The 27826-nt window shown below is 44.6% G+C and overlaps 1 protein-coding gene across 3 annotated transcripts in view; it reads right to left on the reverse strand.

Moving 5' to 3' along the window:
- Nucleotides 1-22679, reverse strand: part of RFFL (ring finger and FYVE like domain containing E3 ubiquitin protein ligase) — a 75205-nt gene extending 52526 nt beyond the window's left edge. Inside the window, exons 1-2 of one of the 3 annotated variants that reach the window (XM_065910986.1) lie at nucleotides 22445-22679; nucleotides 21836-21983 (exon numbers count right to left, since the gene is read on the reverse strand). The gene's annotated coding sequence lies outside the window, so the exon portion shown is untranslated. Of the gene's footprint in view, nucleotides 1-1925; nucleotides 1947-21835; nucleotides 21984-22444 lie in introns of those variants that run through there. The other 2 variants (XM_065910982.1, XM_065910979.1) reach the window with 2 other exon arrangements.
- Nucleotides 22680-27826: the final 5147 nt, after the last annotated feature.

A 27826-nucleotide genomic window follows, 5' to 3' on the forward strand; every position in this document is an offset into this window, starting at 1 on the left:
CAGATAACAGACACTGGGGAGGGAGAAAATGACTTGCTCTGTACGTGTTGAATTTAAAATGGTTTTTGAATGACTCTGGTAGTTTTGAATGATCCAGCTGGACAGAGCCTGTCAAGATTTGTCAAGCTGGTGTTACTTAGTCATAAAAAGAACGCACTTGATTCAGTAACTAATAAGATGGATGAGCCTAGAGCCTGTTATATAGAGTGAAATAAGTCAGAAAGACAAACATCATATATTAACGCATATATGTGGAATCTAGAAAGATGGTACTGATGAGCCAATGTGCGGGGTGGCAATGGAGATGCAGACACAGAGAACAGATTTGTGGACACAAGAAGGGAAGGAGAGGGTAGGACAAACTGAGAGAATAGCATTGAAACCTATGTATGCAAAACTAGATAGCAAGTGGAAATTTGCTATATGACACAGGAAGCTCAAATCCAGCACTCTGTGACAACCTGAAGAGACGGGATGGGGTAGGAGATGGGAGGGAAGGGACACACATATACCTAAGGCTGATTCACGTTGATATATGGCAGAAACCAACACAATATTGTAAAGCAATTATCCTCCAATTAAAAATAAATTTTAAAAAATTTTTAAAGACTTGTCAAGTTGGAAATAAGGATCTGAAGTTTGGGAAACACAACTGGGCTGGTAAGGCACACTGAGGACAGACAGCTAAATTCATGGACCTATCTGAGGTCTTTAGAAGAAGTGGGCGGGAGAGGAGGGAGAGAAACCCAAGACAAAGCCCTGGAGCACCTCAACATTTATGGACTAACCAAGAGAAAATGAGAATAAACAATGGAAGGATGCTCTGGAGACTCAGAGAGACAAAGTGGCCTCAAAGCCACAGGAAGAGGGCTGCTGGGGGCGGGATAAAAAGAATGGTTCCATAGTGCCAAATGGTAGGCAGAGACTGAGTGAGATGGAGGCTGAAATCAGGACAGACACTGGGTCTGGAAATCAGGAGTTTCCTTGCAATCTTCAGGAAAAGAGAAACAGGGTGATGGGGATAGGAGTCAAAGTAACAAAGAGTTGCTAACAGGATCAGAGCTGAGGAAGTTCAGTGTAGGTTCCTGTTCATGCTCCCCTTCCTGAGAACCGTGTGCCAAGCACATTGGATATAATTCTAACAAAACTGGTGCTGCTTCTCAAACGTATCCTGTGATGGAGGGAAACACAGGGTTCTCCCGAGCACTCCTCCAGTCTTGGTGAGTAAGAGGAGACCTCCCAGAAGAAATGATTTCCAGGCTAGCGCCAGTTGGCCGGGTTATGCTGGGTCAGGGTGTCTCAGAGAACGCTTGCTTGTGCAAAGGCCTGAAGTAAAAGATAACAGGGACCATCCAGGGATAACTGCAAGAAGCAGGGGCAAACTTGAAGGGATGGATGGATTACTGTCCAGTGATGAGGCCGAAGCTCTCTGAAGTTTAGAGGTGAAGAACAGGAAGGAAATAGGGCAGCAGTCTGAACAGAGTGAGGGAAGAGGGGAGGTTCTTCATAACACATCAGAAACGGACTGCTAAGATAGTGTTCTCTACAATTCAGTCATCACAGTCAGTAAGCAGGAAAGCAAATGCATATGCCCCTCTCTAACAATGGGTTAGTGTGACTAAACTAAAACTATTTCTTACACAGAAAGAACAGAGACTACAAGGGCAAAAGACGGATGAAGCTGTAAACCTAACATTTTTTATTTCTCTGAGGTTATATAAAAAGCGGTCTTATTAGGTCCAAAACCACATCCCAAACAAAATTGAACGCTTCCCCTCACGTCCCCTCCGAAGAGCTCAAGGACTGACTTTCAGACAACCGAATCGATCTGGCATGGACTCACTCCTGAAGACCAAGGCTCACTCCCATCTCTGCTGCAGCTGGGTCTAGCTCATGGCACTCAAGAGAAAAGAGTCTGGGGTTACCTGATTTTGCCTGTTTCAAAACATGGCCAGGGCAGCCAGCCAGCTGCCTTCGGTTCCTGCCGCTGCTGAGGTCTTTGGAGCCCCGTTGAGATGAGATCATCTCGGGAGCCAACAGCAGTGGCTTTCAGGCAGTGAATGGTGCCGCCTGGGGACGTATCTTTGGTAAGCAAGATTGCAACAGAGCAGGCGGTTTACCCAGGGCAGTGCTGACTCATGCCAGGCAAGGCTCTATTTCCCAAACAACTCAGCCTGAGCCAACCGCAGTCAACTGCAACCCAGAAAAGAAGAGGTGCCCCACTGATTCTTTTTTTAAATTGAAAGCTGGTTATTAGGAGGCAGGTGGACCTATTCCCAGGCTGCTGATCATCAGGGAAGCTCCTGTGGCCAGTCACCTTCTGAAATTTCATCTGAAAACAGCCTAGGGGCTCAGGACAGCAAGATTACTGAAATTCTGCAGATTACCCCAAGAAGCTGATAAGAAAGTCACTTCACGTTTACAAATTGGAGCATCTGGGTCAGAGGACTGAGGGAACGTGCCCAGTGAGGGCTGGCTGGTCACATCATTAGAGTGAACTTTGTCAGCTCTGACCAGGCCCACTGCTCCTTCCCCACCAGGCCTTCTTTGACCTCTCTGTTTCTGGAGACAACTCATGTTCTCTAATTGACACAGATACATGGGAGGGTTGTTGTTGTTGTTTCATCAGCTGTCATACAGTCTCTATACTAATATCCACCATCACACCTGCTAGATGTTTAAGGAACCATAGGAGGCTGTGAAAGTCACATTAATACTTACTTCTAAAAGAAAAAAGAATCCTTAATTTTATGGCAAGTCTCATTTATTGGTCAGCTTAAAAAAAAGTCGATTCTAGAACAACTGGCTCATCAACAGCTATTAATTATTATTGAATTTGCCCTGGCAGGCTAGAACTGGCAGTGGTGCTAGACAAAGAAAACAAAAGATTAAGTCCTTGCTTCCCCTGTGTGTTCACTTGACAAGAAAGAAACTGGAGTACATATCAGATCTTTCTGTTCCCTGCTCCAAATTTCCCACGGTCATCAGCTATTGCTCAGCACGGACTCTCAAGGCCACCACACCTAGCCTTGTTCATCCCGTCAGGTAGGTCTCTCAAGGCACCGGACTCTGGATGTAGCCGCCAACCCAGTCGGTCCTTCAGTAAACGTTAGGATTCATTAAAATGTACACGTAAATTGTCAGAATTAGGGTTTCAAAAACTATGTTATTTAATTCAATTCCTTTTCACGGAGCTAGTTTAAAAAAAAAAAAAAAGGTATTTATCCAACTCAATGTCCCTTAATTACATTATTCCAGCAGGATAACCATGCTGGGCTTTTAGAAGGTTTTATAAAATGTTCCCTCCTTTATTTCCTCCCCTTCAGTGTTTTTTCCTTTTTTCAGAAAATAGCTGTGTTTAAAGAAGTTCTCCTATGGTATGTGTTAATTAGTCTTTCCAATGACAGAAGCATCTTTACAGTGGCCAGCAGCCATTATCTCACAGACCACACTTTAAAACATACTTCTGTTGTTGATGATAAGTCACAAACATCCTAAGATGGAGCAGCTTTCAAGGTGCACAGAGTAGAGACGAATACGGAAACAAAGACGGAGTATTGTCAGAAGCTTCTGACTCATTCTATATCAGTAAACTTTAAATGAGGAAGAGAAAGTCCAGCTGGTTCTGTGCCCAGGAAATAAATGTAAATGATGTGAGGAGCAACAGAAGCATGGGAACTTCCAAATTCTGCTAAGATAAGCACCGCTCAGCAGGTGAGGAGGGCTGTCTCAGATTACCCTTTCCCTCCGTGGGATTCTGCACAGTTCTGAACAGTTCCCCCCAAATATAACCGCGCTCCATCCGCGTTCCCTCTTTTAATCAGGAAAGGCTGAGGATTACAGATGGACAGCTTTAAAAAGATGCTACATTTGAACTAATGGCTTCAGGCACTTGAGATTTTATAAGATTAAATGGAAACTCTAAGAATGTGAGACTGGGGGACCTCGCTAGCCATCCAGTGCAGAGGACATGGGTTCGATCCCTGGTCAGGGAGTGAAGATCCCACATGCCTCATGGTCAAGGAAACAAAACATAAAACAGAAGCAATATTGTAACAAATTCAATAAAGACTTTTAAAAAATGGTCCCCATTTTTTTTAAAAATCTTAAAAAAAAAGAAGAATATGAGACTGTGAGAAATAAGCAAGATAATCGTGGCTTTGTGCTTAAGTTCTTTCAATATACTATCTTAAAACTCAGAGCAAAAAAAGTATATACATAAATAAAAAATAAAAAACAAGTAATTCAGCACCCAAGGCTCTATAGGTTTACTTTTGATGCGTAGTCTTAAGAGGTATTTAATATATGCATGTGTGTATGTATGCATTTCTGTGTATGTACATACACACACCCACACACTCTCTTTCTACAAACATCATACCCATTGTTTTACGTGAACAGAAGTATGTCATGTCATTTATAGCCCACCTTTGGGGTTTTTTTCTGATAGATCTTAACATTTTAAACAAGCAGGTGTCAAAAGAAATTACTCATTTCTTAGGATTCTGTACTCTTCCAAATCCATAGAAAGTTATCAAATATGTACAGAAAGATATGGTAGGGAACTGAAATGGGAGCAGATCAAGAAGGTGTTTTAGCTTTATCAATGTTTGAATACGTTTTTTTACAACAAGCATATATTCAAATATTCTTCAGCTGATCGCAGAAAAATTGATGCTTTTGAACTGTGGTGTTGGAGAAGACTCTTGAGAGTCTCTTGGACTACAAGGAAATCAAACCAGTCAACCCTAAAGGAAATCAACTCTGAATATTCATTGGAAGGACTGATGCTGAAGCTCCAACACTTTGGCCACCTGATGGAAGAGCCAACTCATCAGAAAAGACACTGATGCTGGGAAAGATTGAAGGCAGGAGGAGAAGTGGAGGACAGAAGATGAGATGGTTGGATGGCATCACCTACTCGATGAACATGACTTTGAGCAAACTTTGGGAGATAATAAAGGACAGGAAAGCCTGGCGTGCTACAGTTCATGGTGTCCCAAAGAGTCAGACACAACTGAGCAACTGAACAACAAATTTAAAATCCAGTTTAAAGTTTTAAATTGTTTACTGTTTATAAACTACTTGAATCTTTTCCTTCTCTTTCCGCTCCACCCACCCCTTTTACTTGCTTCCCCATTTCTGGCATCCTAAGTAATACTGAACATTTCCTCTTTTTAACAAAATTAATCTTATTTATGTCCACATCCTTTTTCTATTTTTTCCCCCACATCCTTTTACCGATTGAGAAGACAGTGAATTGATAAACCAAAATTTCCAAGAATCAGTGGCTTTTCTACTTTGTTGATAATTAGAGACACTGCCAAATTCTAATCCTGGATGTTTAGGAATCTCATAACTCACCCCCCTTTTTTTCCTTTAAATTAGAGTATCTACTCTTCAAAAAAAAACAATTACTGTCAACCAAATAGCAATCATCTAATAAATCACAGAAATTAAGCATGAAAAATGAAGAGGACTTTAGGATACTTGAGAATCAACTCTAGGGGTACTTGAGAATCAACAGGGGTGCTTACTGAAAAGCTATCACTTCCCAATCCAGCCTCTCAGACACTCTGAATTAGCAGAAGTGGAAGGAGGCCCCAGAATGGGAATGCTTAAGAAGCCTCTCCCTTTCCTAAGTGACTCTGGGTCAAACAGCCCTTGGGTCATGTTTCGAGAGACAGGTCAAGGTTCTGTTCCCTAAGCGCTGTAAAATAAAGCGTGTTTTCTTTGGTAGTACTGTTACCACTCCCTCCCCCAACTCCCCAACCCCACCAAAGACCCCCAAACTGAACAGGAGTCTCACAGAGCAGGTCTTAGACATTAATCCCCTCCCCCATGAGAACCGTCAGGAGTATAACACCTGGACTTCCCTGGTGGTACACTGGATAATAATCTGCCTGCCAATGCAGGTGTTCCATCTCTGGTCCTGGAAGGTTCCACATGCCTCAGAGCAACTACCGAGCCTGCGCATTCTAGAGCGCATTCTCTACAACAAGAGAGGCCACTGCAGGGAGAGGACCGCACAGAGAGAGCAGAGAGCAGGCCCTGCTGGCCACGACTAGAGAAAACCCGTGCACAGCAACCAAGACCCAGCACCGCGAAAAACAATTTCTTTAAGAAGACTGTAACAACTGAACTGTATTTATTTTGGACCAGTATTTTCTTCAAGCCTCCAGAGGCAATTATCCTAACTACTCTTACGGATTTTCGCTGTCACCCACAGCCCTGTTAGACCGAGATGTTTTCACACCTGGGATGCAATACAAGGGGCTTAATGGAATTTTTACAGCTGTGAAAATTAAAGTTCACTTGGCTCAACAGAGTAGTCAAATACAACAAAGGAGAGAACCTCCCTCCTGAAGGCACGTGTTGAAAGGAGAGGCTTTCGATTTCCTAATGAGGCACTTTTGCCCAGAAATTCAAACCATGGGGTGCTATAGAGCTCATATGTCTTGCAAGTACCCAGATGCCAACTTATCACCACAGCATCGGTCACCACAGGCTTGCTGTAACGTTTGGAAGCACAACCCTGCGGGATAAGATGGCCTCTCCTGGGAGTCAGAGGCTGTCGCCATGGCGGGAATCTTTCCATCTTGGGGCCAGAAGGACTAGGCAGTCGGTCCCTTTAATCTTTAACGAGCCACTCTAGTGTCTGGATATAGGGACTGACACTGAGTGAGGCTCAACCCACTTCACAGCACCCTGTTGCAAAAGCCCCCGCGAGCTGCAGGAGGGTGTGGATGCGAGCCAGCCTGTCCCCGGGGGCGCAGCTCCCACAGTCTGTTCTATAATGTAACCTGGGCACTCTACCATCCACTGTGGCGTGATACTTCAAAGGACAGAAAGGTATCCGATACCAAGGGCGCTGCAACTGCCTACCTCGGGCACAGTGAAATACCGGGAACTGAAAGAGGAGCAAGACCACAGGAAGGAAGACTCCTAAGCTGCCGGGACACAGTCTGACGGCCCGATGACAAGACTGGCAGAAAGGAAGTCTGCGACGTGACCAAACTGCAACGCAGGCCAGCTCTCTTTAGAAACCTGGCAACAGAAATCTTGGAAATCACTGGATGGGTGTAATTTTCTATACAAAGCTATTTCTTAATTTTTTTCCCCCTGAGCTGCTAATACAGAAGAAAGGCAGGGAGAAAGGACCTGTCATCAAACTCCATCACCCAAGCAACCCCAACAGCTTCATAATGAAGTGACTGGTAAGTTCACTTCCTATTCCCCAGGAGCCACCCTCTCAGAACAAAGATCCTGTAATTCAACTTTGAAGATTTCCTTAATTCACAACTCATTTTCTTTTAAAGATATTTTTTGGGAACTTCCCTGCTGGTTCAGTGGCTAACACTCCAGGCTGCCAATGCAGGGGACTGGGTTCGATCCCTGGTCAGGAAACTAGACCCTACATGCCTCAAGGAAGACTGAAGATCCTGCAGACCAGTACTGAGACCCAGTGCAGACAAATAAACATTTAAAAAAGAAAAGATTATTTTGATGTGGACCATTTTCAAAGTCTCTGTTAAATCTGCTACAATATTGCTTGTTTTATGGTTTGGTTCCTTGGCCCGGAGGCAAGTGGGCTCCTAACTCCCTGAACTGGAAGGCAAAGTCTCAACCAGTGGACCTCCAGGAAAGTCCTCGTAATTCTTGTTTACTCTATAGCTCTGGATTCGTCTCTTCCCCAAATACACATCCACACATTCTCTCTCTCTCTTTCCCCTCCCCATCCTCTTCTCATTCTGTCTCTCCTTGCTCATGCTCTGCCTCCAGTAGGTCAAACCTCCTAAATTTTTCACCCGAGTTTCCACTAAAAATGCCACCAGATAAAGTTACCTTCCTTCAGCTTCCTAAGTCTAGAGGACATTTGTTGGTTCATCCTGATGGGTAATTGCTAAGCCATGCAGGTAAGATTACCTGTTCACCTGCAGTTACTCTTCATACTGGCTTCTGTAGGCTATGGAAATAAAAAGGATAAGACTGCACAGCCCGAATGTCCCATCAAGGTAATCAAAGTAATGGAAGAGGCAGAGAAGACAGGAGAGATTTCAAAATAAAAACCGAGCTGTGCATTTCAGCAGCACTTAAGAAAACACTCCATCTGACTAAGCAGCCAAAGAGTAGACAAATACCCACAGGACTATACACTCTAATGATTACTGCACTCACAGTTCTTGCTTCCCTCAAGGCTCTGCAAGAGATCACAAGATAAAGTCAGACCTGCATTATTTACAACAGACTGGAGAGAGAGCCGAACACCTAGAATTCTAAGGATTTACTTGCAAATAAAGCCACACACTTATTTCAATTCAAACTCAAGTAACAAGGACTAAAAGACAAGATTTGGGTCTTTCAAAGTTATCACTCTCATCTTGTTTACAAAAGAACAAAAGGAGTTAGAGAAAGGAACCCAAAATTTTGTGGTGGCTCAGACGGTAAAGCGTCTGTCTGCAATGTGGAAAACAGGGGTTCAATCCCAGGGTTGGGAAGATCCCCTGGAGAAGGAAATGGCAAACCACTCCTGTACTCTTGCCTGGAAAATCCCATGGACGGAGCAGGCTGGCAGGCTATAGTCCATGGGGTCGCAAAGAGTCAGACACAACTGAGCAACTTCACTCACTTCACCTAAACATTTAAAAAAGAATCACAGGGGAAAATGCCCACAATATACGATCCATGGGGGGATGGGGGGAAATCAGGACAGGCAGCAGGTGGAGAACACACACACATAAGCACACAAAATACATACACACATATATAGAGAGAGACACAAAACATAGTTCAAGAGTCTGCTGCTGCTGCTAAGTCACTTCAGTCATGTCCGACTCTGCCATAGATGGCAGCCCACCAGGCTCCCCTGTCCCTGAAATTCTCCAGGCAAGAACACTGGAGTGGGCTGCCATTTCCTTCTCCATAGCTTTGACTAGACGGAATGAAAGTGAAAAGTGAATGTGAAGTCACTCAGTCATGTCCCACTCTTAGCGACCCCATGGACTGCAGCCTATCAGGCCCCTCCATCCATGGGATTTTCCAGGCAAGAGTCTGGAGTGGGGTGCCATTGCCTTCTCCAAGTTCAAAAGTCTAGAGCCACTCAATAGTAGTTACTTTTGCTAGGGGTGAAGGTTTACTTTTTGTTTTCTACATACGCTTTTGTGCTATTTTAGTACTCAAATGAGCAGTGTAAGCTAATTAACATTCAGAAATGAAGTAAATAAAATACCTAAGATCACTGGACAAAGAAAGTGAAATTTGAAGGATAAACTGAACAAGTTCTTAGGGCCATTTTTGGCCAAATTTTCAGCATATTTAAGGCTGCATTCACTGAGGCAAACCTGTAAAGAATTAGCCAGAATTCAGTGTTAGGACAGCAACTGGTTCGTTTGTTTGTCATTCTGAACCAGATGCAGAGATGTGCCAGGTCCTGCCAGGTAAGGGGGAAAGTGAGTCTCATGCTCATGGTCCATGCCTCCCCCAAGGTTAGTCTTGGATAGTCTTCCCTCTCTTGAGGACACCAAAGTGAAAGTGAAAGTCACTCAGTCCTGCCCGACTCTTTGTGACCCCATGGATTTTACAGTCCATGGAATTCTCCAGACCAGAATACCGGAGTGGGTAGCCTTTCCCTTCTGCAGGAATCTCCCCAACCCAGGGACTGCACCCAGGTCTCCCGCACCGCAGGCGGATTCTTTACCAGCTGAGCCACAAGGGAAGCCCAAGAATCCTGGAATAGGTAGCCTGTCCCTTCTCCAGCGGATCTGCCCGACCCAGGAATCGAACTGGGGTCTCCTGCACTGCAGGCGGATTCTTCACCAGGGCAGAGGATTAAAAAGCAGGTCAACAGACCACTGACCACTGTCCCGAGACACAGCCACATGGACTAACCACAACTCAAAAATCTCTGCTCTCTGTCAATCAAATCAGTTTTACAAGTAAACTGATGAATTTAAAAACCAGGTATGCTACTTGTTTTAAAAAGTTAAAAAATGGGAATAATACCAAATGCTGGCGAGGACGCAGAGAAACTGGATCTCATACTGCTGGTGGGACAGACTGTAAAATGGTACAGTGCTGGGCAAAATAGTTTGGTAGTTTCTTTAAGAGACTAAACAAATGTTCATAATGGCTTTATCTGTAACAGCCCCAAACTGGAAACAACTCAAATGTCCTACAATAGGTAAATGGCTAAAAAACTGTGCTACATCCAAGGCACAGAACACAAACTTATGGCTACAAAGGGGAAAAGGGGTGACGGAAAGTAAATTAGGAGTTTGGGATCAGCAGATACAAACCACAACATGTAAAATAGATAAAACAAGGTCCTACTGTACAGTACAGGGAACTATATTCAGTATCTTGTGATGAACCATAATGGAAAAGAATATGAAAAGGATTATTTATATATATATATATATAAACTGAATCGCTTTGCTATACACCAGAAATGAAAACAACATTGTAAGCCAACTATACTTCAATTTAAATAAAATAGTGATCCATCCATCCATATACTACTTACGCTATTTAGCAACAAAAAAGCATTATTAAATACAACTAAATACAACATGACTAAATACAACTTGGATGGAGGGTATCATGCTAAGTGAAAAATGCCAATCTCAGAAGGCCACATGTTGTTACGATTCCATTCCCATAACATTTCAAAAAGGATAAAATTATAAAGATATAGAGCACAGATTACTGCCAAGGCTTAGAGATGCTGGGGAAGGGACGTATGTGACCATAAAGGGGGAATTACAATTACTTGTCCAAATATCCAACCACCATGGGGAAATAAGGAAGGCAAATCGCTTGTAAGGCAAGCACATTTCATATTATTCTGCTATCCCTTCGACGCCAGAAATAAAAAAGAAAAAAGGACTCTTTAAGTGCGGGCTGGTTGCTGGCTCGACCATTTGAAGTGTATCTCAGGCGTTACCTGTGCCCCATCCCTCCCGGGCTTTTCTCAGAGCTTCCCTGGGGCCAGAAGCAAAGAGCCAGGAGGCAGCAGGGGTAACCCAAGCAGAGTGAACTCTCACCGCAATTTCAGCTCAGCATGCGGCCCAGAGTGCCCTGCTTGAACTCAAAAGCATCTGAAAACTACCACGATGAGACAAATAAACTGTGAAAGATGTGGTTACCTGGTCGGGTAGTAAAAATAGCTTTTGCTACAAAAGTATCGGTCTCTAAAACATGAGGGCGAGGTTGGTGGAAAAAATGTCAGTGATGCTTCCTCTGTGATCCTCTCAGCCAGATATCACATGCACAGAAGCGGGACACACGCCTCAAAGGACACAAGCCTCAAGCTCAAAATTTTACTTTCTGTGCTCATCTGGGCTTCTTTCCTGAAGGTGACCTGCCACCATTACTCCACCATCACTTACAACACGAGGACCTCTGGGGTAAAATATGACATAAGGAGAAGTACCATAAGGTTATAACGACCCAAGTCCTCCGTAGGTGGGCACACAGCCCAACAACATGCTATTCTACTGAACAGTCACTAACTAGGAAAGAAAAGGCCCAGGGAATCAATAGTCTCATCATAACCCCCTACCCATCCCCACCCCAGTGAAAAAGACGGAGTTTGTTCTAGAGATGCTTAAAAGAAAAAAAAAAAAAAAACTTGACTTAACTTAGACACACATAAGACACACGTAATACCATTCTCCCATTTCTAGGTCTCCCAACTAGTCAGGAACAACCATAGACATTCTGGAATCAGAAACACAAATTGTTTCCCAAAGTGTTAAACAATGCTTGTCCAAAGGCCCCAGTAGAGCTAGTAGTTTAGACAGCTGTGCTAGGAGCCACAGAAGCTGCATTTTGTAACTAGTACTGCTTCTGAACAATTGAAACTTTCTCCAGAGCAAAGTCCAAACACAGGGCGCAGTGTTCTTTGCAAACATCCAAACAGTTCCATTATTGTTTAACCTCCAAAATAACAGCTCTAATAATCTATCAAGTTTGACATTTCATCCACCAAGCAATTAAACCAGGACGCAACGCATGGATGGAGAAGTTTTTTCTTCCCCCTGCTCCAAATCAACACTCATTTTTACATTATGGCCACAAAACTAATAACGCTTGCTCCTATTTATAAAAGGGTTCTAAAAACCAAGCACTCTGAAGTGCCTCAAAGAAACGGCACACCCTTAAACATTACTTTCTGTCTCCCACCTTTAAGCATCTTTATTAACTCTAAGTCAAGTCACAGGCCAGAAAAGTTGGAAATGCCTTTCCAATATTTAGACAAAAGAGGTAAATATCCTTCCTGATATAGGTACCAGACGCACAGTCTATCAATAGAATCTTAAATACATTAACTGTAAGAGTCCTGGGACTTCCCAGGCTTAAGAATCCGCCTACCACTGCAGGGGATTTGCGTTCAGTCCCTACAGGGAACTAAGATCCCACATGTCTTGGGGCAACTAAGCCTGTGTGCCACAACCACTGAAGCCTGCCCGTCTAAAGCCTGTGCTTTGCAACAATAGAGGCCTGCACACCAAAACCAGAGGAGCCTCAGCTCACCTCAACTAGAGAAAGCCTTCGCACAGCAACAAAGATTCACTGCAGTCAGGAGAAAAAGAAAGGTGTGTCCTCACCTTTTCTGATCTAGCAGGTACCAAGTGGTAGAACTCTCTCCAGGTAAGGGAGTTCTTAGTTGGTTGCTTCAATTACACGTAACCTATCAAGTTCCTGAATATTCATTGGAAAGATTGATGCTGAAGCTCCAATACTTTGGCCACCTGATGGGAAGAGCCGACTCACTGGAAAAAATCCAGATGCTAGGAAAGACTGAAGGCAAAAGGAGAAGGGGGCGACAGAGGATGAGATGGTTAGACAGTATCACCGACTCACTGGACATCAGTCTGAGCAAACTTCGAGGGATAGTGAAGGACAGGGAGACCTGGTGTGCCACAGACCATGGGGTCTCAAAGAGTCAGACACGACTTAGCAACTGAACAACAGCAACATCAAGTTCCTAAGATGTCCTCAGAACTACCTAGAACAACGCTACTCAAAGTGTGCAGTCACACATCGTCCATGGACATCTGTAGTAAGGTAAACACAAAAAATTCATAGTAGGTATACAACTGCTGTGCATCCAAGTGTATGACTTTCTGGTAATTCATTTTTCTTGTACTTTATAAAAATATTAGTTGGCAATAGATTGGATAAGCACTTCACAAAGCTGGCCCTTCACCAGTTTCAGAAGCACTAGCTTTTCACTTACAGAAATGCCAATTGTGTCATTTATTGTTCTGAAGGAATCAGAGCACCCTTGCCCTATCCTACAGCTTCTGATTTAAGGGCAATTAGAGAAATCAATGTGCTTTCCAGGTGGTGCAGTGGTAAAGAATCTGCCTGCCAAGCAGGAGACTCGGGTTCGATCCCTGGGTTGGGAAGATCCCCTGGAGAAGAAAAGGGCAACCCCAATTCTTGCCTGGGAAATCCCATGGACACAGGAGTCAGGCAGGCTACAGTCCATGGGGCTGCAAAGAGTCAGACAGACATGACTGGGCACACACACACACAGTGAGGAGAAACCAATAAGGAGGTAAACCGTGGAGTAATCTCATGGAAGCAGTATCTACTTAGACTCAACAGACCTCATTGCTGGTCTGCAAGATCCAACTAATTTGGAGACTCTAGGTGAACTGGAGATTTTTTTACTTTCCTATGCCTTGAATTCCTCCTCTGCAGAATTTTTAAAGGCAGCCCCCCAATATCAACATTTCTCAACACTGTTCATTTTTTTTAATGTGTGGTTCCTTCTGACAGCAATACTTTTTTCAAGTGTGGTCTACAGATAAACTACATCAGAATCCCCAGCTTCATTCCCAAATTCCCAGATTCTATAGCTGTGGGCTAGCAACCAGGAAACAGCAGTTTTTATAAGTACCCGACAGCAGTTTTTATAAGTACCCAGGAGACTCTGACACTTACAAAAACTCTGATCTACTGCAATAATAATCTAATGCCTCTAAGAATTTAAAAAAAAAAAAAAAGGTCACGATTTGAGTGTAATCCCTGATAAATTACTTTAGGTAAAGTATTTTTTAAATCAGTATATTAAAACTTACAGAAAGCGGACTTCCCTGGTGGCTCAGGAGTGAAGAATCACCTGCCAATGCAGAAGACACGGGTTCCATCCCTGATCCAGGAGAGTTCCACATGCCAAGGAGCAACTAAGCCTGGGCGCCACAATTATCGAGCCTGCGCTCTAGAGCCCAGGAACCGCAGCTGTTGAGGCCGTGTGCCACAACTACCGAAGTCTTTGCGCCCTAGGGCCTGTGCTCTGCAACGGGAGAGGCCACTGCAACGAGGAGCCCGTGCAACCCAGCTCGACAGTGGCCCCACTCGCAGCAACTAGGGACAAGCCCGTGCAGCAATGAAGACCCAGCTCAGCCAAAATTTAAAAACCAAAAAACTTACATAAAGCATATTTTAACATGTTTTTACAATATCGGTAATACGTAACAACAAATTTCAACTTTTCCCCACTGGGGGAAGGAAAAAAGCTGTTTGGTTAGGAAGAGCAAATGTATATTAAAATACATGTAAACATTTACAGGCTATGGTATCAAGATCTGCTTTCTTGACATGATACTCAGAACTCTCAAGTTTTGTACCAGTCCCCTTCCAAACAAAACTAGTGACTTACTTTTATGTCTGTGCTGTTTCTGAAAACCTGAGAAGAAAGATTTCAGGTGGCTATTTCTGACTGTTTCCACAAATAACAGTGCAGGTGTGGATAGTTGGTATCTCAAAAACCAAATTAGATGTAAATGTCAATGTATTTTCATTTTTAATATTGGTATTGGTAGTACAGGAGACATGGTGATGTGCTGTACAGAAAAGTTTATTCAGATAAATAAAATTTAGGAATCTGGTGACAAGCATCTGTGGGTGAAGCTGCAGAAGTGTCTAATACCTCACTAATTGGCTGGTTCACGTCACTTTCCTCAAGCTGCCAGTCTGCAATTCTGTCACCAGTCCAGACAGTTGGGAAACACTGAACTAGATCAATGGGTGTGGAAGTGATGACTCAGGGTCACCTGGAGTGCTGGGTCCAACCATACGGTGAGGGAAGTAGGGAGGGTGGCCGTGGCCTTGTCAAGCCCTCTGGGAGCGCTGGGGTAGCCCCTCCCCACCCGCTCTGCAGCCAACACTGGCCAAGGTAAACTTCAGCTGTGACACACGATGACTACGCAGGTTTTTCCATCAGTATAGGACAAAATGACCGAGAATGGCACCTAAATCTAATCATGCTCAAGAGGTAGAGAGGCAGACAGAAGTGAGAGAAGGCCCAAGAATTCTCCTAGTCCCTCAGTTATTCCTTCCCACCCCACACTCCCAGCACAAAATTTTAACCCCTAACTGTTCCTCTTCACCTCCATAAAATCCAAACTGCCCAAACCACGGCTGCTGGTCTGCAAAAATCAATCCCAAAGCAATTCCGCCACCTTCCTGAGAGCCATTCTTGACAAGGATTCCTCAAACTGGCTGAACAAAGCTGCCCCCACTCCCTCCAAAGCTCTGGAAAACGCTCCACCCTCTTTCCCCAAATCAGAACACTCCTTTCATCCAGCATTTTCAGATAAAGGCTCACCCTCTAGTGGATCTTGTTCCATGCCTTGAAGATAATAATTCAGCATAATCAAGAAGGGCTGTAATTCACTGGCTACGGAACCACTGACTCAAGAAAAGGTTGGAAGACAGCATAGGATGAGGTCTGGTTATTTCTCAAGCAGATTTCTTAATCAGGAAGAAAGTTTGTTTGTTTTTTTATTTTTTTTAAGGGAGGGGGAGGTGGAATTCACAGAAATTGCTGGAGGAACAAGAAGCTTTCTTATTGCATAAAATATACTGATTCATATGTCTTATCAGGACTAAGACTGGAGAGATTTTTCAAAGTAAATGAATAGGGGAAAACAAGAAAAAGCCGGGATGGGAGAGGAGGCTGCTCCATTTCCTTAAGAAAAGCTTTTCTTGCAAGTCTTTTAACATAATCCAGCAGTTGCAAACAAACAATGGTGCTGATTACAAACTAATTATGTTTAACCACTGGGGGTGGGGGTGGGGGTGGGGGCAGCAGAGCCTCCTGTAGGCCTAACTTCCTGTAAATTTCAGGATGACTAGGCAGTATTTCATCAAAGTGAATCAAGACAGTTAAAATGTTTCAGCAAATCAATCTGGCTTCAAGTAGTTCAAATGGGGTGGGCTTTCCCTACCCTGAGAACAACAAACAGTTGTCCCTAGGAGACCTGACCACTGCATGCATGCTCAGCTGCTCAGCCCTGTTTGCGACCAGTCTCTTTACGACCCTACGGACTGTAGCCCCCCAGGCTCCTCTGTCCATGACCATTCACTCCACAACCCAGAGATAATGAAACCATGTTCTTACATGCCATTAGAGAAAAACCATGTGAAGGTCAAACTAGGAGATGTAGGCTTAATCTGTAGCACTGGAGAAGAGGCAGCTTTTAAAAGTCAAGTAACACCAGCTCAAAAAAATTCTGTAAAGTTCAAATTCAGCACATGCGTGCTGAAAAAGGCTGAGAGAGCCAAAAGGTTTTGCTTATCTTTTTACAGGAGAGGACAATGGAGAAATTACCAGACCAACGTCACTTTCCCTTCCGAAAAAAGAAAAGTTAGCAGGCTTAACCGAGGTAAAAACCTCCATAGGTCATAACTCCATGAAATCAGCAGCCTAGTGAGAATCTCTCCAAGAACGCTGTAGGAAATTAAGTGCGGATTAGAGTAATTAAATGTAAAGTCTCCTTGAGAGCGACTTCTGTTCCTGAAGACTAGAGCCATCTCTGTGAAACGCATCACAGAAAAAAATTGTGAAGAGGATTTGCCAGGCATCACAGCCTTTTCACTTTCACATCAGGTCTGCACACACTATGATCTAAAAAGAACAGTGGTGATTTGAGGAGAGAATTAAGTAATACAGCTTATCAGAGAAAACCACTCCATTCTCCAGCCTTCGCAAAAGTTCATGTGCTCATACAATATACTGTAACTGTAATATACTTAGGGGTTTCCAAAAATTACACACATTTCCTCAAAAGAGATATAGGAAAAAATAGAATCACGGGGTAAAGGCCAACATTGTCTCTTCTGAATGCCTGAATAGCCAATTATGGGTCTTAACACATTAATTCTAAGAAAGAAAAAGAGACTATTACAGGAATGTTGAGTAAGACATCTTCAAAACTGTACCCTCGGGCCTAAGTTCGTTGGACTCACAGTAAAATCACCCCCTCAAAAAAGCAGTTTTATGCAAAATCTTGTATTTTAATTTCCCAGCTGCCAAGAGAAATATATAAGGAGCAGAAATTAAACTAATTATGTCAGCAGCACAGTGAACAAAACTTTAATTGTATTATACACAAGTTAGACATTGCCGAACAACACAAAGGCCCTTAAGGGCAGAAACTTCTTTAGAATATAAATGATTCCCAATCAATATGACAAAAATCAGTCTGTCTGGGCAATAAGCAGATTCACACATGGAAAAATTCAGCCAACATCCTAATTCAATATAAAAAAATGAACGTCAAGTATAAGAAACAGATCTCCAAAATGGCTTAAAATCACTCGGTCATTTACATATGTTACGTCATTAATAGGTCCTTTAAGCCATTATTGTACTAATCAGCTTTTTTAACCTCCTGCCCACAAAAGATCCTATTCATTTAGCTGGGCGGACAGGTGTTAGCAACCAGCAACCTTTTTTAGCCTCAGAGTTCCAGCGGCCCGATCTGTGTGTGATTACTGTGGCCGTGATTGGCAAGTCGAAAGGACAGGCAGTTTAAAAAGAGGGAAAGGGAGGAGAGAGGGAAAGAAGAAAAAAACCAAAAAGGGAGGGGTGAAGACGAGAAAAGAAAGGGCTGTCAGGTGCTATTTAATGAGCACCCTCCCCCCAACCTAAGCCTGGGAGCCTGAGTTGAGCTCCCAGGCTACGGCCCAGACACTGGAGGCAGAATTTGGATAATGTCATGAATTTATTCCCGCAGACAGTCATTCTGGATATATGCCTACACTCCACTCATTCTAAGAAAAAAAAATTTTTTCAAGTATCTGTGACTCATTCCTCTTTACCATATTCTCTCGTTCTTGAGTCCTCACTCTTTCATATGTTTTCTAAAAGAGCTGACCGAGTAGATATTCCTGGAAGGAGACAGGGGGAAGGCCAGATTTAGAAAGATATCTGAAGCCTACGGAATAAAAGTCCTCTGAGAAAGTGGGAGAAGAGAACGTTCATTGAGCTCCATACAATGTACAAAGAAGAGATTTGCTCGCTTTTCATCCACTGTTCAATGCCACCAGGTATTATTTTCATCTGGCAGATGAAGAAAAGGAAGCCCACAGAGGTTAAGTGACGTGTCTAAAGCAGCCCCGGGTTTGATCCCTGGGTTGGGAAGATCCCCTGGAGAAGGAAATAGCAACCCACTCTAGTATTCCTGCCTGGCAAATCCCATGGACAGAGGAGCCTGGCGGGCTGCAGTTCATGGGGTCACAAAGAGTCAGGCATGATTTAGGGACTAAACAACAACAAAAGCAGCCCAGCCAGGAGGTGGAGGAACTGGGACTCAAAGCCAGGTTTGTCTCTTTTCTAAACTGTTACATTTTCCCCAAATTGAATTCCCAAATTAAGTGCCCCATTCTGCTTTAACTCAGAGGGTTCTGGATTTCACCTTTTTTTCCTTCATGAACTCGGCAAAGGATCTGTGACAAAATTTTATTGCCTATTAAGCATCCATCATATCCAATAAGTGCTTCAGTTAATGTAGAAATGAAACATCTGGCAAACTGGCTTTATTTTAAAATCTTACATACAGAGGATGACCAGGCAGCTCTCCTATGCAACACTGATCAGAACTAGATTTGACTACCCGTTCAGTCCTCCAGTGGTTTCCACATTATCATTCATTTGTCCACTCAGGAAATACAGGAAGCTACTCTCACCAACCCTCACTCATGACTCCTGACAGATAATAAGGCAGACAGGGCCCCTCTGGAAAGTAATTTACATAAAAGTTATAAAAGCTCTTTGTTATCTGTCATGACTCGGAAATGGACTATTCTAGCAAATCAAACATCCTGAATAACATAATGATGCTTTTAAAGGGACTACCAATTTATAAAGAATTTCAAAGCAATGCAACACTGGTTCCTAAACCCAGTTACAGATCAGAATCACTCGGGGAGCGTTTTGTAAGTAGCTGCCCGGAGTGGCTTTTAAAATACTTATCCATGCAAAACAAAAACAAAAAAACACTTCAGGAGGTAGAGCTGGGAAATCGGTATTTTTAAAGAACCCCTCAGTGGTATTTTTAAAGAACCCCTCAGTGACAAAATTGCTATGTAGCGAATCTTTTAAGGAGTGGCTGGCTTTGGGAACTCCTTGTAATAAAACTCACTTTTGAGTTACAAAAGGCTAAAGCTACACTGAATATAATGTGACCTTCTTTTGATGATTTGGGAGATCTTGGGTTTTCCCGTGCCTCTGGATCATCATTCACTAGTCACTGTACTGGTAAAACCAGAAAAGAAAAGGTTAAGAATAATCAATCGTACTGGTAAAAAGCTGGAAAAACCAGCTTTTGTTTTCCTTTTAGATTTTTAAAGAGCTGATTTTCCCCAGAGGAAACTCAAGATTTTTATGCTTGCCTTGAAAAAGGAAAATGTTTAAAAACAGGTAGATTCTCTTAACCAACTGCTCCAATTCTGAACATTAGTGGGCCCAAATGCATCAAACACGTGGAACAGTCACCCTGAACTAGAGAAAGCAGAGAAACTTCATGACAGTCTTAACAAAGATAAAGGAGGATAATGGGTTTAAGCTAAGAATGGCATCATAAGGATTAGATAAAACCACTGTCCTAACCACAGCAGATAAATCCTGGAAACTGGGAGAGCTGAAGTCTTTCAACACGTAAGGCCAATGATTCCAATCCATCTAGGACGGCTTTCATGTAGGATACAACAGGCTACTCTATTAAGAGTCCAACAGGTTTTAGGGTTTTAAAACTCCAAGTAATATAAACTCACAAAACAAGAAAGGGACCTCACCACCTCCCTATTGAAGGAATGGGAATTTGTGATTGCATAGAAAAAGACTGTCCTTCAGATTGCCAGAATCTTTCTTACAGAAACACAAGTCACACCTATCAAATCAGTAACCAAACAAAAATAATAACTGGTAACCATTACCAAACAATAATAAGGAAGCTCACACTTCGCGGCTTCAGCAACAGCAATTTAAACTATGCATTCTCATTAAACTCTAAATTATAACTCAGTTCAGTATTGCAGAGGTTATGAGATTTTAAGGTGCAGAGGTTAAATCTTTCCTCTCAAAACATAAACACTATAGCCAGTACAAGTTTCATACAAAAGTCTCTAATCTTTTAAAACAACAGCAGTATTTATTACAGGTTCTAAGAATGAAAAATCGAGGTGGAATTAGTTTCCTTAACACTCCTTAGGTTTACGAGGGTGTTTTCAGAAAGTTCTAGGCACAACACATTTTGTGTACTAAACATCACAAAGGACAGGTAATCAGGGAAGAAACTGTACCCTTTCTTTGTTATTGCTGTTTTTTGTCTTTTTAAATGTTGGTCACAGAAAATCCATTTTCCACTGCTATCTTAAGACAGTGCTAAGCAGAGTGGTATCAACTGGCTTGATCGTGAGAAAGTTTTGAAAACAAATTAATTTCTTTTTGTGAACAGCTCTCTTTTTGTGCATGTTATCTTAGCAACGGGTTAAATTAAGTCGATTTCAAAGATTTACAATCCCTGACCCCAAGGTAAACAGTCGGGATAACAGCTGTCTTCCTGATCAATATGGAAGTTTCTAGTGGGCTGATCTTCCTAAACAGACATCAAAATTGTGTGTGTGTGTGTGTGTGTCCAAGATTAATGGAAACCTTCTTCATGCACAATCAAGTTATTTCAGTTAGGCCTGCCACATCAAACTATAACTGTCATACCCAATTTTCAAACTTAAGAAAATAACACCTCTAAATAAACTGTAATTTATGACCTGTACTCTGAAGTCCGGAATTATTAGGAAATACGCTATAGAGTTTCAGAAATGCTTGCCATCATCTATTTCCTTGAATGTGAGGCAAAACACAATCAAGAAAAAAGGATAAAGAAGTCGTCAAACCTGTAATCCCCTGAACTAGCTCCCAACCCTAGAATTCCATACACAAACTCGGCCAGCACTGTGTCCCCTGCCTGCTTCCATCCCTAGAAAAATGTTCCTGTAAGTGGACAACCCTGGCCACACTATCTTAAACTGTCACTGGGAAAACAACTGCTCCCCACACAGCTGTAGCCAACGGGGGGTGACAGGGAGTATCTGCCTTCCAAACCATCTGTAAAACTGGATGGACAAGAAACTTACTTTCTTAGAAGGCCACATAACACCTGGGGATGTTTATTCCTTATGTTCTGGTGGCCTTTAGCCAGGGGGCAAAGTGACAATTGTGGGTGAAGCCCTCAGTCGGAGCTAACAGTAATTCTTCCCTGGGGTGGACGGGGAGGAGCATGGTACACTCTTCCTTGATTACACAAGCAGTTTTTCCCCTAGAACAAATGACAGGCCAACAGAAAGGAAAAAGTATACTGTTGTTTCTATCTTCAGCCAGCCTGACATCAAGCTCTGAGCAGACAGAAGGCTGCGAGGCTGTGCCTCCCCGGGTCCAGCACTCTTCCCCACGTCTAGTCCAATGTCTCATGGGCAACCCGGCTGCAGAGGCCCCACCGTTCCTCTCCGTCTTGGCCACTGGCGACCCCATACAGGTGACCTCAGGGGAACAGAAGACAACTTCCACCAGTGGCCCCTAGGTGGGGAGGGGGGGCACGTGGGTGGGAGAAGCATATCCCCAAACTTCTCCATCGAGCCTCCGAACTCCAGCCTCCACCTTCTTCCGAGCAGCCCGCGGGGCTCCTGCCCTGGAAAGTAGGGTCAGGCTAGTTGCTGAACGCAGGCCGCCGCGCGCACCTGCCTCAGTTTCCTCTGCTTCAAAAGCCGCATCTTTCCCCCCCACCCCCACAAGCCAACTGAACCTGCCGATCGGGAAGGGCGTTTGGAGACATATGATAACACACGGCTCCCGTTAGTGCTCCCACAGGTGAAGTGCTTCCGTGAGGGGGCACTTTTTAATGGGACAGGTGCGGGCTATCGTGAATGCGCAGACTTTTCAGCGACGGAGGGCTTCCCCCCATCCCCTGTGGGCAGCGAGCGTCTCAGGCCGCGCCCCGCACAGAGGAGGCGCCCCCCGCCCCCCACCCAGGACCACAGCCTGGCGAGACCCTGAGGCCGAGCCGCGCTCTCCCACTCCGGTCTCCCCCAGAAGCCCAGCCCCAGGCCGGGCGCCCCGCGGACCCCAGCGCGGGCGCCGCTGCCTCCTCACCTGTCGCGGCCGCCTGCCCGGCCCCGCACCTGGGAGGGGAAGGGGAGGGGAGGGGAGGGGCCGGATCCGGGCCGCGGGCGCCTCAGGCAGGGGCGCTGCGGGCTGCGCCGCGGCGGCGTCTCTGGGGCTGAGGGGCGCCGGGGGGCGGTCGCCACATCCTCGCGGGCGGCCCCAGGAAGTTGCCCTCCCCCGCCCCCCCCCCCAGCCATCCCCAGCCGCCGGGGCCGGTCGCTCCCGCCCCTCGCGCAGGCCCCGCCCCGGCGCGGCCCCGCCCCCCCGGGAGCGCGCCGCCGCCGCTCCTGCCGCGCCCGAGCCACCATAGAGAGGCGGGAGGTGCGCGGCGGACCGGAGGGCGGCCTCCGCGCGCGCGCGCCCCCTGGCGGAGCCCCGGGCCGCGGGCGGCCGACCCCCGCCCACGAGCCTGAGCCCGGGTGTGTGGCGGCGGTACTCCGCTGTCCCGGCATCTGCTGCTTCCTAGTCGACCGGGGTCACCGCACTCTGCGCGGGGAGCTGAAGGGTCCAAACCGTGGTCCAGCTTGGTGACCCTAAGCAAGGCTGTAACATCTCAGAACTCGTTTCAAAAGAAAATTTTGAAAGTTGCCTCACTTTCATATCCCATTGTTCCTCACCATAACGGCTATCAGCAGGTGAAGGCTCCCCCAAATTATAATGAAAGAAACCCAGGCCCATCGGGGTTCACTATCTAATTCAAGGTCGCATGGTTAGGAGGTATTAGAAGCCAGATCTGAAGGACATCAAAACCCATGTTTGTCCTATGCACTCTATGGCATCTCCCTCTCAAGCATTTCCCAGTCTAAGGCCGCAGTGTTAGCTAATTTCACCTTGAGAAAGTGAGGAAACTGCTCAGAGGGAGGCCCTGGTAGAATGAAGATGACTCTGTAGGGAGAGACCACCCCAGCCATTTTCATCAGCTGTGTAGCTTTCAGCAGGTACTTAACATTTCTGAACTCTTTTTGCTTCATCCCTGAAGAAATTGGTACCCTTGGTGTCAGGCAGGTTGGTATGAGGATTAAATAAGCCAATACATATATTCAGAAGTGCTCAGCAAACTATAAGGGGGCTTCCCTGGTGGCTCGGCGGTAAAGAATTTTGCCTGCCAATGCATGTTGGCGAGTTCCGTTCTTGGGTCTGTAAGATCCCCTGGAGAAGGAAATGGCAGCCCACTCCAGTATTCTTGCCTGGAGAATCCCTGGGCAGAGGAGCCTGGTGGGCCACAGTCCAAGGGGTCGCAAAGGACAACCGAGCCGTTGAGCATGCACACAGTAAACTATTAACACAAAGCATTAGAGTTGCATGGGGAATTGTTAGCCAGGGTGAACTAATTTTCTTATGCCTTAGGTTCCTATGGAGACCTCTCAGAGTTGTCCTGAACAATTTGTATTTTAACATAAGGAATATCACAAGGAAAAGTGAAGTAAAAATAATATCATTTATACAGGCAGACTCTGTCACTTTACAAGTATTATTTCCAGTCTTCACAACCCAGCAAACTGAGTAGTATTATTCCCATTTTTTTTTTTTTATATTTATTTGGCTATGACAGGTCTTAGTTGTGGCATATAAGTTCTTAATTGCGCAGCATGTGGGATCTAGTTCCTTGACCAAGCATTGAACCCCAATTCCCTGCGTTGGGAGTGAGGAGTCTTAATCACTGGATCACCATGGAGGAAGATCTGCCTATTAAGAAATTTACCCAAACCACACAGTTAGGAAAAGGCCAAACTGGAATCTGAAACCAGGTCTTTCCACCACCAGGAACACATGGAAAGACTGGCCTGCTAGCGGCCTCCAGCACCTGAATTAACTGTGCCCATCCCTTTCCTCTCTGGTTATTTCAGTAACTTTCCTTGACGCACTGTCTTTGTCCCTCTGCCTCTCCCCAGGGGTTTATCTTCCCCCACAAAGGTATTTATTGTCTCCTCTTTTCCCTACTCTGACTCCCTCTTTAGATGCCACCCTCTCTTATTTCTGAAAGGGCTTTGTGACCCGTGATTAAGGCACATCTATTCCCCACCCAAACTCTCCTTCTCTTGATGATGTTATCATAGAAAGGTAATAGGTCCAGAACAAGGATGGGGTGAGACCCAGAAATGTCTTTTTGTGAGCTTAGTTTTTAAGCTTAAGTGCACAGTCCCGAAAGGGAGTGCACTTAGCTGCTGATGGGCCTGATAATTGGAGTCAGAATTCATGACATCCTGTGGAAATCATTTTTTCTGGGCCCTCTGGTCCATATTACAGCTAAATCATTGAAATGCTGCTAACTAATATGCGTGTCACTAAAGCAAGGAGGAGCTCAGAGCTGCATTTACCCACACACCTCCTTTCTCCACCTTTCATATTATCACCATCATTATTTTTCATCTTTATCGTGCCCTTCCGCAGAGGCACTCCATAATGTACCCGTTGTGCAAGTAATCTGAAATCCTTTTCAGCAAGCAATAGTATTTAGTAGTAATAAAACACTAATTTGTCTACCAAGTGACATATTTATAGGAGCTGTTTACTTTGACGTATTTTTATTATTTCTACTCATTTGCTAAGTACTTTTCGATACATATTTATGAAGCACGTACCTTTCCCCAAACGGCAGTGAAAAAATAAATCTTATTATTTCTTGTATTAGTAGCAGAGTGGCTTGTAAGTCCTAGAGTCCTGATTTTTGTTATGTTTGGCAAGAACTGGAAGAATTAATGGTGATTGAGCACCTACTATGTGCCAGACTCTGCAGCAAGCACTTTACATAAATTATGTTTCATTTCCCTGAGACATTTATTTTACCAATGAGGAAAATGTAATTCCTCTGCAACATATATTTTACCAATAAGCCAGAGACATTACCTTGTCCAGGTCATTTAGCCAGGAAAAGTCCAACAGGGTTTTGAGCCTAAATTTTCTCCTGACTCCAAAATCCCAATGGAGAAGGAAATGGCAGCCCACTCCAGGATTCTTGCCTGGACAATCCCATGGACAGAGGAGCCTGGTGGGCTGTAGTCCATGGGATCACAGGAGTCAGACACAACTTAGTGACTAACCTACCAAAATCCCAAATTATCACTCCATTTCATCAGCCCCCTCTTAAATTCTCTGGACCAATAAGTTTTGTAAAATACAAAGTATTGCTTTCTGAGAGAGGTGGTGTAGGTTATCCCAGAATGGAACACTAAAGTGGCCAATAGACACAGGATGCTAACTCCAATTTTTCTACTGGAAATTATCCTCTGACTGAATTACTCCCTAAGAAATCAACAGTAGGGTGTTTGCCAAAACGAAGGGCTGATACAAGGGTTCGACTCAGGACTTCCCGGGCTGTCCAGTGGTTAAAAATCCACCTGCCAACGCAGGGGACATGGGTTTGATCCCTAGTCCGGGAAGATCCCACATACCACGGGGCAACCAAACCCGTGTGCTACAACTACTAAGCCCACCCTCTAGAGCCCACGCGCCACGAGAGAGGCCACCACAGTGAGAAACCTGCACACCACAACTAGATACTAGTGCCTGCTCGTGGCGACTGAAGAACACCCGTATGCAGCAACGAAGACCCAATGCAGCCAAAAATTAAATAAATGAGAGTTTTCAGGGGACAGTGCAAATGTGGGACCCTTGTTCAAATAGTAATAAGAATTTCTGAACGGCAACAGAAAAGCATTTTTTAATTAATTTTTATTGGAGTAGAGTTGCTTTCCCTGGAGCAGGGCATGGCAACCCACTCCAGGATTCTTGCCTGGAGAATCCCATGGACAGAGGAGCCTGGAGGGCTACAGTCCACGGGGCCACAAAGAGTCGGACACAACTGAAGCCACTCAGCACGCATGCATAGCTACTTTACAATGTGTTTCTACTGATAGTTTCTACTGCATAGCAAAGTGAAGAGCCATACATATACATATATTCTCTCCTTTTGGGATTTCCTTCCCACTGAGGTCACCACAGAGAATCAAGTAGAGTTCCCTCTGCTATACAGGAGGTTCTCATTAGTTATCTATTTTATACACAGTATCAATCGTGTTTATATGTCAACCCCAATCTCCCAATTCTTCCCACCCCCTTGTTCCCTCTTCGATATCCATACATCTGTCTCTGCTTGGCAAATATCACCTATACCATTTTTCTAGATTCTAAACGTGTTAATATACAATATTTTTCTCTTTCTGATTTACTTCACTCCATATGACAGTCTCTAGGTCCATCCATGTCTCTGCAAATGGTCCAACTTTGTTCCTTTTTATGGCAGAATACTATTCCCTTGTGTCTGTGTACCACGTCTTCTCTAGCCATTCCTGTTGATGGACAGCAGAGCTTTAAACTAAGCTCAGGGCTCTGTGCAGCCGCATTGGTCACACGACCACAAAGCCGGCCTCGTAGACAGAAGCAGTCTCCAGTCCTTCCCAGGTATCCCCAGCCTTTCAAGCAATAGGAAAGTGAGGGCCTATGATATGCCTGGGGAAGTATCTGGCATTTTACATAAGCTATATGACCCTAAAGCCATTCTATGCAATAGGTATTATCTTCCCCCTTTCCCCAGTGGATGAAACTAAGGCTTAAAGAGGCAGATTGATCCAATGGCATACAGTGTCAGAGCTAAGACCAAGTTAGATGAGATGGAAATCTTGTTCCTTGACTTTGTATCCTTTTCAGCATATACCTATTGTCTTCCTGCAAACCCCCAGCTTATGTTGAGACTCTTACACCCAGAAACTAGGGAAGCAGGGAAGAGCTAGGATTCAAAGGCTACTCAAGGAGTCAAGTTTGTCCCCAGGTGAAGTGCACTTGTTCAGGTCCGAGATGCACTGAATAAGAAGTGGACAGGACTTCCCTGGTGGTCCCGTGGTTACGACGCTGCTCTCCCAATGCAGGGGGCCTGGGTTTGATCCCTGGTCAGGGAACTAGATCCCACATGCCACGACTAAGACCCAGGGCTCGTTGTGAGGGGCAGTCCTGTAGGAATGTCACAGGGTAGTCTGGAGCAACAGTGAACGGTGCTCCTCCTCGTGGCCAGAGAGGCTGCCTGGGTGAGGCTGTGTGGCTGGAAAAAGTCCCCACCAAGGGCAGAGCTGTACCAATTGAAAACTAAAGGCAACGTGGATACAGAATCCTGGCTGAGGAATTGAGAGTCCTAGGTTCCAGCCCCTGTTCTGCCACTGGGACTGTCATTTCTGCTCTTGGACCTCACTTTCCTTCTCGGCTAAATGACAAGATGGGGCATATGGTCTTTATTTATTTGGCTGCCTCGTGTCTTAGATGCAGCATGTGGATCTTTGTTGTGGAAGAGGCTTCAGTGCCCTGCACAATGTGGGATCTTAGTTCCTCGACCAGGGATCGAACCTGCGTCCCTTCCATTGGAAGACTGATTCTCAACCA

Source organism: Muntiacus reevesi, chromosome 18 (genome assembly GCF_963930625.1).
Source record: "Muntiacus reevesi chromosome 18, mMunRee1.1, whole genome shotgun sequence".
In the NCBI taxonomy this organism is placed as follows: Eukaryota; Metazoa; Chordata; class Mammalia; order Artiodactyla; family Cervidae; genus Muntiacus; species Muntiacus reevesi.